This window comes from Suncus etruscus, chromosome 8, assembly GCF_024139225.1.
Source record: "Suncus etruscus isolate mSunEtr1 chromosome 8, mSunEtr1.pri.cur, whole genome shotgun sequence".
NCBI lineage: Eukaryota > Metazoa > Chordata > Mammalia > Eulipotyphla > Soricidae > Suncus > Suncus etruscus.
In genome coordinates this window covers 22,258,123-22,270,791 of record NC_064855.1, presented here as the reverse complement: position 1 = coordinate 22,270,791, position 12,669 = coordinate 22,258,123, and positions in this window count along the sequence as shown.

The following is a 12,669-nucleotide window of genomic DNA, read 5'->3' as shown; positions in this document are numbered from 1 at the left end:
AAGTTGGGGAAAGTAATTCCTCCCATATTCTTTTTCCCAATGATTGCTTTAGCTATTCGAGGGTGTTTATTGTTCCAAATGAATTTCAAAAGTGTCTGATCCACTTCTTTGAAGAATGTCATGGGTATCTTTAGAGGGATGGCATTAAATCTGTATAATGCCTTGGGGAGTATTGACATTTTGATGATGGTTATTCCTGCCAATCCATGAGCCAGGGTATGCGTTTCCATTTCCATGTGTCCTCTCTTATTTCTTGAGCAGAAGTTTTATAGTTTTCTTTGTATAGGTCCTTCAACATATTTAGTCAAGTTGATTCCAAGATACTTGAGTTTGTGTGGCACTATTGTCAATGGGGTTGTTTTCTTAATGTCCATTTCATCCTTATTACTATTGGTATATAGAAAGGCCATTGATTTTTGTGTGTTAATTTTGTAGCCTGCCACCTTGCTATATGAGTCTATTGTTTCTAGAAGCTTTTTGATAGAGTCTTTAGGGTTTTCTAAGTAGAGTATCATGTCATCTGCAAACAGTGAGAGCTTGACTTCTTCCTTTCCTATATGGATTCCCTTGATATCCTTTTCTTGCCTAATCGCTATAGCAAGTACTTCCAGTGCTATGTTGAATAGGAGTGGTGAGAGAGGACAGCCTTGTCTTGTGCCAGAATTTAGAGGGAAGGCTTTTAGTTTTTCTCCATTGAGGATAATATTTGCCACTGGCTTGTGGTAGATGGCCTTCACTATATTGAGAAAGGTTCCCCTCCATTCCCATCTTGCTGAGAGTTTTGATCAAGGAATGGGTGTTGGAACCTTATCAAATGCTTATTTCTGCATCTATTGATATGATCATGTGGTTTTTATTTTTCTTGTTATTGATGTTGTGTATTATGTTGATAGATTTATGGATGTTAAACCAGCCTTGCATTTCCTGGGATGAAACCTACTTGATCGTAGTGGATGATCTTCTTAACAAGGCATTGAATCCTATTTGCCAGGATTTTGTTGAGGATCTTTGCATCTGCAATTCATCAGTGATATTGGTCTGTAATTTTCTTTTTTGGTAGCGTCTCCTGTCTGGTTTAGGTATCAAGGTGATGTTGGCTTCATAAAAGCTATTTGGAAGTGTTTCTGTTTGTTCAATTTCATGAAAGGAGTCTTTGCCAAGATTGGCTAGTAGTTCCTCTTGGAAAGTTTGATAGAATTCATTAGTGAATCCATCTGGACCTGGGCTTTTGTTTTTTCGGCAGACATTTGATTACTGTTTTAATTTCATCAATAGTGATGGGGGTGTTTTAGATATGCTACATCCTCTTCCTTACAACCGTGGAAGATTATAAGAGTCCAAGATTTATCCATTTTCTTCCAGGTTCTCATTTCTTAGTGGCGTAGAGTTTTTCAAAGTAGTTTCTGATTACCCTTTGAATCTCTGTCATATCAGTAGTGATCTCTCCTTTTTCATTCCTGATACGAGTTATCAAGTTTCTCTCTCTCTCTTTCTTTGTTAGGTTTGCCAGTGGTCTATCAATCTTGTTCATTTTTTCAAAGAACCAACCTCGGCTTTCGTTGATCTTTCGGATTGTTTTTTGAGTTTCCACTTCCTTAATTTCTGCTCTCAGCTTTGTTATTTCCTTCTGTCTTCCTATTCTTGGGTCCTTTTGTTGAGCATTTTCTAGTTCTATTAGCTGTGTCATTAAGCTACTCAGGTAAGCTCCTTCTTCCTTCCTGATGTGTGCTTGCAAAGCTATAAATTTTCCTCTCAGTACTGCTTTTGCTGTGTCCCAATAAGTTCTGATAGTTTGTGTCTTTATTGTCATTTGTTTCCAGGAACCTTTTTATTTCCTCCTTGATTTCATCTCGGACCCACTGGTTATTGAGCATGAGGCTGTTTAACTTCCAGGTGTTAAAGTGTTTCTTCTGAGTCCCTTTGGATTTCACAAATAATTTCAGAGCCTTGTGGTCAGCGAAGGTAGTCTGCAAAATTTCTATCTCTTGATCTTATGGAGGTATGTTTTATGTGCCCAGCATGTAGTTCTATCCTGGAGAATGTCACATGTACATTGGAGAAGAATGTGTATCCAGGTTTCTGGGGATGGAGTGGTCATATATATATCCACTAGGCCCTCTTTCTTTCCATTTCTCTCCTCAGGTCTAGTATATTCTTGTTGGGTTTCAGTCTGGTTGACCTGTCCAGTGTTGACAAAGCCGTGTTAAGGTCCCCCACATTTATTGTGTTGTTGTTGATATTATTTTTCAGATTTGTCAACAGTTGTATTAAATATTTTGCTGGCCCCTCATTTGGTGCATATATGTTTAGGAGAGTGTATTCTTCCTGCTCTACGTACCCCTTGAATTAATATAAAGTGTCCGTCTTTGTCCCTTACAACCTTCCTGAGTATAAAGTTTTGCATTATCTGATATTAGTATGGCCACTCCAGCTTTTTTATGGGTGTTGTTTGCTTGGATAATTTTTCTCCAGCCTTTTATTTTGAGTCTATGTTTGTTCTGACTATTCAGGTGCGTTTCTTGTAGGCAGCAGAAGGTTGGATTGAGTTTTTTTTTGATCCATTTAGCCACTCTGTGTCTCTTAACTGGTGCATTTAGTCCATTGACGTTGAGAGAAAGAATTGTCCTGGGATTTAACGCCATCTTTATTTCAAAATTTGGTGTGTCTTTTGGGTAGTCTTGTCCTTAGATTAGGTCTTTCAGTTTTTCTCTTAAGACTGGTTTTGTGTCTGTGAAGTTTCTGGCTGTTTTTTGTCTGTGAAACCATGTATTCTTCCATCAAACCGGAAAGTGAGTTTTGCTGGTTATAGTATTCTGGGTGAAGCATTCATTTTCATTCAGTCTTGTCACAATATCCCACCACGCTTTCTGGCATTTGAGTGTTTCTGGTGACAGGTCTGCTGTAAATCTCAGGGAAGCTTGCTTGAACGTGATTTCCCCTTTGATCTTGCTGTTTTCAGAATTCTGTCTCTATCTGTGGGATTTGTCATTGTGGTCTTAGGATGTGTTTTGGTGGTGGTTTTCTGGGGTCTCTTTTGGTTGGTACTCTTCGGGCATGCAGGATTTGATCAACATATATTCTTTAGATCTGGAAGTTTCTCTTTAATGATGTTCTTGACCATGGATTCTTCCTGGAAATTTTCTTCCTGGTCTCTGGGACTCCAAATGATTCTTAAGTTGTTTCTGTTGATCTTATCATAGACTTCTATTTTCGTCTTGTTCCATTCTGTTGACTATTTTTTTCCATTGTCTGCTCATTTGCTTTAAGTTTTTTGTCCAATCTCTCCTGCTGTTTGGAATTGTTATGTATCTCATCTTCCACAGCACCAAGTCTATTCTCAGCTTCTGATACCCTGTCCCAGAGCTTATCCATTTTGTCATTCACTTCGTTTACTGACTTTTTCAGTCCTGTTAGTTGACATGTTATTTCAGTTTGGAGTTTTGTGATTTCTGCCTTCATATTTTCTTGGTTCTTATTAGTGTTCTATTCAACTCGATCCATGGTTTCTTGGAGTCTGTTGAGTATCTTCCATATTGCTAGTCTAAAGTCCTTATGTGAGAGGTTGATTAGTTAGTCAGTCATTATCTGGTCCTCAGAATTGTCATCTTCATTCTCTATGTCTGATGCTGGCCTGAGTTGTTTCCCCATTGTCACACTTGTATTGTGGGTTTTTCTATGTGTTGTGGTGGTATTCATTGTCTATATGATGTAGGCAGCACACTCCTCTGGCTCCTCCCTTTCTGGATGGGCTGACTTGCCTCTAAGGGAGGGGAGTCCTCCGTGGATGAAGCCTCACACTGGGTCAAATCTTAGGCCCAAGCATGCAACAGAGAAGACAGTCCAGAGAGAAATGTTTGCTTCTGTGATATAGCGCCGTTCTTAGTGTGATTTTTCCTTCTTGTTGCAATGGAGTTCTTTCCTTAGAAAGAGTGCATGGCCGATTAGCGAAGCGGAGCGGCCGTGCTCCTCTGGAGCCTCTTTTTGCCCCACTCGCAAGAGTTTCACGCAAGAGGACAGTAGACAGACATAGACAGTTCACACTCACAGTCTTTCACAGTTGAGCCCCACTGGGCCGGTGTACTTTCGCGGATTTTCCCCGCCTGGTGTCACACACAGGGAGCCGGCTTTTGCAAAGCTTAGCCGGTTTTTATGCTCTGAAGTCCCTCCCTGAAAATGGCGTCTGGGCGAGCGAGGTTTCTGGAGCCTCTCCTTGCCCCACTCGCAAGAGTTTCACGCAAGAGGACAGTAGACAGACATAGACAGGTCACACTCACAGTCTTTCACATTTGAGCCCCACTGGGCCGGTGTACTTTCGCGGATTTTCCCCGCCTGGTGTCACACACAGGGAGCCGGCTTTTGCAAAGCTTAGCCGGTTTTTATGCTCTGAAGTCCCCATTTCTATAGACCTTAATCATATTTGCCTATTTAAGCTTTCTTGATCCTCTTAATTCTTACTAACTTTTACATCTGTAGATTTTGCCTATTTCATGGGAACTCTATTATCTATTATTATCTATGGGAACTTTATTATCACCGTTTTGGATTTTTGTTTTTGTTTGTTTGGTTTTGGTTTTTGCCACACTCATCAGAACTCAGAGGTTACTCCTGTTTGTTCTCAGGAATGACAGCTGGAGCAGGCTCAGAGAACCATATGGGATGCTGAGGATAGAACTCTCGTTAGCCATGTGCAAGGCAAATGCCCTACCCGGCTGTGCTACTTAGCTCTGGTCCCATTATCACAGAGTTGTTTTCATTTTATTTATAACAGGGAAGTCATGATAATTTCCGCAATCAGATCCAAATACAGAATAAAATTTAATGCCATTTATTTTAGATGCCAGAGTTGAAAACTTAGTTATGTAAATGAGAATAAGCATTATATACTGTTAAATGAATGTATTTACATAGGTTGTATGTATGTATTCACATAGCAATCAATCACTACAAATTGACTTTTACTGGTTTATACCCTGATAATTCCATTTGTTATTCCTTTGAGTTTTGTTGAAATGAATAATACAAAATAAATTTGTTATATGCATGCCAAGGGAGCAAAGGGGGGTGGTGGTGACCTGGTGACATTGATGGAGGGAAAGATACATTGATGGTGAGACTAGTGTTGAAACATCATATACGTAAAACAACTCTATTATAAATAACTTCTTAATGCATGGTTTCTTAATAACAATTAAAAGGAAAAGTCTTCCTTATGTGTAATGAAACAGTCAGAGAAAGAAAAGGAAAGAATGCTTTGTGAGGGAGGGGTGTGGAGGAGAGACAGAGAAAACTGAGAACAAGAGCCAGAGTTTGGGGGGGGGGGGTGGAGCTCCAGGACCAAACTGCTACATTTCTTATGAAGAGAAAGAGAGAGAAGTCCATTTCTTCCTGGGCCCCTCCCTGCTGTTCTAATCTTTTTATAAAAGGTTTCCCTTTTTTATACAGTTACGGGGAGGGGGGTGTTTTATAGTGTCATCACCCCTTAAAGGTACAGTAGCATTTATACAGTTAACGCTTATGCAGAAATATTGATAATATCTTCTCATCTTGGCAATTTGGATTTTGAAGAAGTTAAGTACATTATATTGGCATTTCTGCAATACTAAGGATACAAGACAGACTGCTGCACAGAGAGGTCATTATGTCAACTAGGTTGGCAAGCAGAAGGGCAACCATCCATTAAGTACCTGTCGATCCAGAAGTCACTTAATAGAATAATGCCTGGAATGCCCATCTGCCTGCAGGGGGTAGAGGCTTGATTTTTCTCAGTTTCCCTCCTTCTGTCTCTGTCATTGCTACCTTATGCTCCAAAAGATAGGAAAATGATCTTTGTTCCCACAGAATCTTCCTATTCACCAACTTCTGTCTCTGACTTTATATATGCAATTTTCTGTGTCTCATCATAAGGCTTTGCCTCATCTCTCTGGGAAATAAGTTCCAGAGTGAATTCTTAAAATGTGTCCACTAGTTTTCAACTGGCCTACCTAGAGAAGAACAAACGATGCTACTTTTCATCAGAAATTAGAGAATGTGATTCCAGTTGGGGATGTAAGTATCAGAATTCATGACTTGCATAAGGCTTGTTCTATAGCACCAAAATAAGTAAAGGATGACGACCAGATAATGTGCCATCTAGACCTGTGCTAATTTCTTCAAGAAAGTTCAAGTTTGCCTTTCTGAAACTTGGCTAGGAACAACTCTCAGATGGTTTCATACACTTTCCCCTACTTGAGTTCTCAAATGACTCTATTTAATATCACTATTTCTTCTGTGTTCATGGCAGGTGGTAATTCACTAGTAAATGTTCATTTGGCCTTGAACGTCTTTCACAGTATTCTCGGTGGAAAAAAGGAAAGCAGAGTGCAATTCAGAGGCATCCACCAGATGCCAAAAATCAATTATATCCTTATGCTGGGCATCCTTTCCAAGAAATTTCACACCGTGATTTAAAAAAACAACAAAATCCCCTTTGCTTTCCAGTTTCCCAAGAAGGTAGATAGATATCCTCATATTTTCTAGGAGAACAAGATGGGACTTGCTATTTAACAGAAGCAGTCAACGAACTAAATTGCAGGAGCATGATTTTTGCTGTCCTTTCTAAACCTTTCCTGTCACCGCAAATAAAGTTGATTTCCATTAACATCTTATCAAGTCATTATCACTACTGTGCAGTTCCTGATGCTGATCCTTAATTATTTATAAAAGTTTAAAAATTAAATACAGAAGTCATTTACTTTTGTGGTGACTCAGACCCATTTTTTAAATTTCTAAAAATTACTCTTCAATGCCTTGGGGGTTATACCTCATCTGGCAGTACTCAGGCCTTACTCCTGCCTTTGTATCCAGGAATCAATACTGGCAGACTCAGGGATGATATGGGATGCCATGGATGGAACTGTGGTCAGACATGTGCAAGGCAAGAGTCTTACCCACTGTACTATCTCTCTAGTCCTCCAATAAATAAATATCTTTCTAGATTATATGTCCACTTCCCAATCTTAGTAAGCATAAAAAGTGTCATAATTTCCTCTCTTCCAATGTGGTGGCTAGGAATCTTACTATACCATGAAATAAATATTGTTAGTACTCATTAAAATATAGATACAACAAAGGTTCTTAATATAGGGTTCTATTTGTGAGGGCCTCCCAAGCAGTACTAGAGGGGCTGGACTACCAGCAATAATGCATCAATTCTGACTTAAAACTGCTTTTGTCTCTTTGTATTTTCAATCTCCCGACTCTGATCATTTTTCCATCTGTCTCCCTCCTCCCACACCTTACTAGTGGCTGTTATTTCTATGTCATATTTTCCATTTAGTTTTTCTATGGTAGTCAAGGAGCAAACAAAGCAAAATCCAAGGACCATGTTACAAATTAGCATTTCATACCATGCCCTAGTGATTAAAGATATAATCCAACAATATAAACTTTAGATCCCAGAACCACAACATAATGTATGATCTCTGGTGAATCCCAATCAAGTGTGTTTGAGCACTGTGTATGATGACCCTCTCCCTCCAACGAGCACAGGTGGGTAAATTTTATCATCACACTAACTAATGGAAATGAAGTGAGAGGAGGCGAAGGGAAGGGAAGGGAAGAAAAGGAAAGAGAAGGAGGGAGAGGAGATGAGAGAGGAGAAGAGAGAAGAGAAGGGGAGGGGTGGGAGGAGAGAGGGGAGGAAAGGGAAGAGAAGGGAGGGAAGGGAAGAGGAGAGGAGAGATGAGAAAGAAGAGAAGAGAAGAGAAGAGAGAAGAGAGAGAGGAGAGGAGAGGAGAGAAGAGAAGAAGAAGAGAAAGAGAAGAGAAGAGAAAGAAGAGAGAAGAGAAGAGAAGAGAAGAAAGAGAAGAGAAGAGAAAAAGAAGAGAAAGAGGAGAAAGAGAGAGAAGGAGGAGAGGAGAAGAGGAGAGGAGAGGAGAGGAGAGAGAAGGAGAGAGAGAGAGGAGAGGAGAGGAGTAGAGGAGAGGAGAGGAGAGGAGAGGAGAGGAGAGGAGAGGAGGAGAGGAGAGGATAGAGAGAGAGAAGAGAAGAGAAGAAAGAAAGAGAAGAGAAGAGAAGAGAAGAGAAGAGAAGAAAAGAAGAGAAGAGAAGAGAAGAGAAGAGAAGAAAGAAGAGAAGAGAAGAAGAGAGGAGAGAAGAGAAAAAGAGAGGAGAGAAAAGAGAGGAGAGGGAAAGGAAGAGGAAGAGGAAGGGAAGGGAGGAAGGTAGAAGGAGGAAGGTAGGAAAAGGGAAGGAAGGGATGAAGGGAAGGGAAGGGAAGGAAGGGAAGGGAAGAAGGGAAGGGAAGGGAAGGGAAGGATGAGGTTCAAAAGTCAGTACATACATGAATCTTAAATCCTGGGTTTTATACCAGGTCTCAGAGCACTGCCAGAAGTGTACCCTTAAAGTGCCAGATCTGGAGTAGTCCTTGAACACCACCTGTTGTGGCCTCAAAATTAAATAAACAATGTCTTAAAATACAATGTAGGCTTAATTACATTTTATTTAGCAATAACTTATTAATTATGACACCAGAAGCACAAATGTTATATCTAAAAAAGAAAAGAGTAAATAAAATAAACTATCAAACTTTAATATTTTTTGTATTTCTAAGGACACTACCAATAAACAAGAGAGAAAATTTTATGAAATCGAAAAATATTTTGCAACTAATACCTGAAAGGATTAAATATACAGATTGAATATATATGACTTCCACAATTCAGCAACAACTAAAAAACCATTGAAATAAAAAAATGGGTAAAGCATATGACTAAGTTATACAGATGGCAATAAGCAAATAAAAATACATTTACCTTTTAGTCATCATGAAATGCAAATCAAAGATTTCATACCCTTAAGATGGTAAATATTAAAAACAAACAAACAAACAAATCACTACTGCTGGAGTGGTGGGGCAGCAGTAGGGCATTTGCCTTGCACACGGCTGACCCAGGACAAACCACAGTTCGATCCCTGGAGTCCCATATGGTCCCCTGAGACAGGAGCGACTTCTGAGCACATAGCCAGGAGAAACCCATAAGTATCACCGAGTGTGGCCCAAAAACAAACAAAAAAACCACAAAAATAACAAGTACTGGCAAAAACATGAAGAAATTGAAGTCCGTGGATTTCTGGTGATATACAATGTTACAATAGCTATGGAAAAAAATGATGGCCTTCATCAAAAAGTTAAAGAACTACCATATAATCCAAAAAAAATCCACTTCTGAATATACAATCAAAAGAATGAAAGCAGATGATACAGAGTGAGTGTACAGAACATAGAGTGCTTGTCTTGCAGGTTCAATCTCTGGCACTACATATGATATCTTGTTCACTGCCAGCAGTGACTCCTGAGCACAGAGCCAGGAGTAGTCCCTGATCATTTTGTTGTTGTTGTTTTTGGGTCACACCCAGCAGTGCTCAGGGGTTACTCCCGGCTCTATGCTCAGAAATCGCTCCTGGCAGGCTCAAGGGACCATATGGGATGCCGAGATTCGAACCACCATCCTTTTGCATGCAAGGCAAACGTCTTACCTCCATGCTATCTCTCCAGCCGCCCCTGAGTATTTTTATGTGTGGACAAAGAAAGAAAGAAAACAAAAGAATGTATTATATTTTAAAATATTTGTATCTCCATGTTCAAAGTGGCATTGTTATCAATATCTTAGATAAAGCAGCAACCCCAAGTGCCTGTAAACAAATAAAAAATTAAAAAAAAATTCTGACATCTGTCAAAACATGGATAATCCTTGAGGATATTGTGTTAAGAAAAAAAACTGATGGGCAAACATTGTATGATTCCACTCAAAAACACATCTTGACAAGTCAAATTCATAGGAGCAGAAAGTAGAAATTTTCTAGTCAGTGGGGCTGGAACAGTGGCGCAAAAGCACCTGGCTGGCCTAGGACAAACAGCAGTTTGATCCCCCAGAGTCCCATATGGTCCCCCAAGCCAGGGGCGATTTCTAAGCCCATAGCAAGGAGTAAACCCTGAGAGTCACTGGGTGTGGCCCAAAAACCAAAAAAAAAAAAATTTTATAGTCAGGAAATGGGATGGGTAAGGGTAGAATGAGTCAGCATTCTGAGATGCTAAGAAATTCTGAAAACAGATGGTGGTAGTTGCCTGACAATGTAAATGTACCTTAAACCATATTATAATATATTTAAATTCAACATAAAATAAATAAAAATAAATTCAAAATAAAATATTATGTTCTATAGAAACATAATTTTAAAGGTGTGGTCCAATTAAAAACACAGTAAGACATACCAATCATGTTATTTTTCTCATAGCAGAAATTTAAATATATGAAATGATGTTATTAAAATATAAGGGGTTAGAACAACAGTACAGCAGATAATGCACTTGCCTTGCATGTGGCCAATCTAAATTTAAACTCTGGCATCCCATATGTTTCCTTAGTGTAAATCCAGGAGTAAGCCCGGGTATAGAGCAAAAACAAAAACAAAAAAAGAAGGTGGGAAGTCCAAAACAATAGATAAAGAATACAAAGAGATTAAAGGCTTAATATTGAGAAGAGCAAAGCTGTAATCAATTATGAACAGAATGTGTACAGGGCCACTACAGTACAGAAAGTAAAGCTTGTGACTTAGATATGACCATCTGAGCATCATTAGAAACAAAGCACAAGAGCAGAGAACAGCCCCTGAACACCACTGGATAAGGTGTCTCCTTCCAATCAGCTCCCGCCAAACCCAAGCATTAAATGGTCTCCCAAGCACAACCCAGAAGTGACCCCTAAGCACAGAGCAGGAAGAAACCTGAACATCTCTCCCTAGCAACACTTACTCCAAAAAGAGCAATTTAAATAGTGGCTTCAAAATAAGAAGATACAGGAGAAGTCAAAGCAAGCTCAAGCAAAACTGTTCACTGTCATCAGGAAAATGCTAATTAAGACCAAAATGAGATAGCATTTCATCCACATTAAAACGGCTTCATCAAAGACTGGGTATACCAAATATTGTCAAGGAAAAAGAACAACTAGAGCTCTCAAATATTGCTGGGGTCAGAGTGTAAAATGAACTTGTTGGCAATTACTTCTAAAGTAACTGTGGCATTGGTCAGTCCTCTTCAGAAACTTATTAATATTTTTCCATGTTGAAAATAAAAACTAGGGGCCGGAGAGATAGCATGGAGGTAAGGCGTTTGCCTCTCATGCAGGAGGTCATCGGTTCGAATCCCGTCCCATATATGGTCCTCCCGTGCCTGCCAGAGCAATTTCTGAGCCTGGAGCCAGGAATAACCCCTGAGCACTGCCGGGTGTGACCCAAAAACCACAAAAAAAAAAAAAAAAAAAAAAAGAAAATAAAAACTAGGGCCGGGCGGTGGCGCTAAAGGTAAGGTGCCTGCCTTGCCTGCGCTAGCCTTGGTCGGACTTCGGTTCGATCCCCCGTGTCCCATATGGTCCCATATGGTCCCCCAAGCCAGGAGCAACTTCTGAGCGCATAGCCAGGAGTAACCCCTGAGCATTACCGGGTGTGGCCCAAAAACAAAAAAAAAAAAAAACAAACAAACAAAAAAAAAAAAAAAAAGAAAATAAAAACTAATAATTTGCAAAAATATTAATAATGTGACTTACTACCTTACACCTCCACCAATAATTTTCAAAAGTAACTGAGTTATATGGAAATAATAACAAAATCAATGACCTCTAAAGATTTATCCCAAAAAGGGAGGTTTTCACTTTTTTAAGGTATTGATTGATTGATTGGTTTTGGGGCCACACTTGGCGATGCGTACGGGTTGATCCTGGCTCTGTGCTCATAAATCATTTCTGGTAAGCTCAGGGGACCATATGGAATGCCAGGGTCCATCCCGGGTCAGCCGCATGCAAGGCAAATGATTTACCACTGTGCTATCTCTACAGTCCCTGGGTTTTTTCACTTTTTTTCAGGTTTTATAATATCTTTATTTAAGCAACATGATTGCAAACATGTTTGTGGTTGGAGTATCAGTCATAAAAAAGAATACCCTCTTAAACAGTGTGACCTTCCCACCACCAAAGCCCCCATTGCCCTCCTATCCCACCCCTGCCTGTATTCAAGACAGGCATTCTATTTCTGTCCTTCGCTACCAATGTCATGAGAGTTGTTAATGTAGTTATTTCTCTAACAGCACTCACCACTCTCTTTTTGGTAAGCTTCATATTGTGGGCTGGTCCTTCCAGCCCTTATCTCTATTGTCGCTGAGTATTATTACCATACTGTCTTTTATTTTATGGAAATCCCACAGAAGAATGAGACTGTTCTGAGTCTATATCTCTCCCTCTGACTCATTTGACTCAGCTTAATAGTTTCCATGTCCATCCATGTATAGGAAAATGTCATGACTTCATTTTTCCTGCATAATATTCCACTGTGTATATGTACCCCAGTTTCTTTAGCCACTCATTTTTTGTTGGGCATCTGGGTTATTTCCAGATTCTGCTTTTGTAAATAGTGCTGCAATGAATATAGGTATCATTTTATATTGTAATTTGGGAGGGGGTGTGCTCCTAGAGCATATCCCTAGGAATGGTTAACTGAATTATAAGGGACATACATCAATTTCCAGTTTTTTGAGAAATCTCCATATTGTTTTCTAGAAAGGCCCGACTAAATGGCATTCTGTTTCTGTTTATCAAAGACTTCTATTTTCATCTGAGGATTTTCATTTGAGGATTTTTT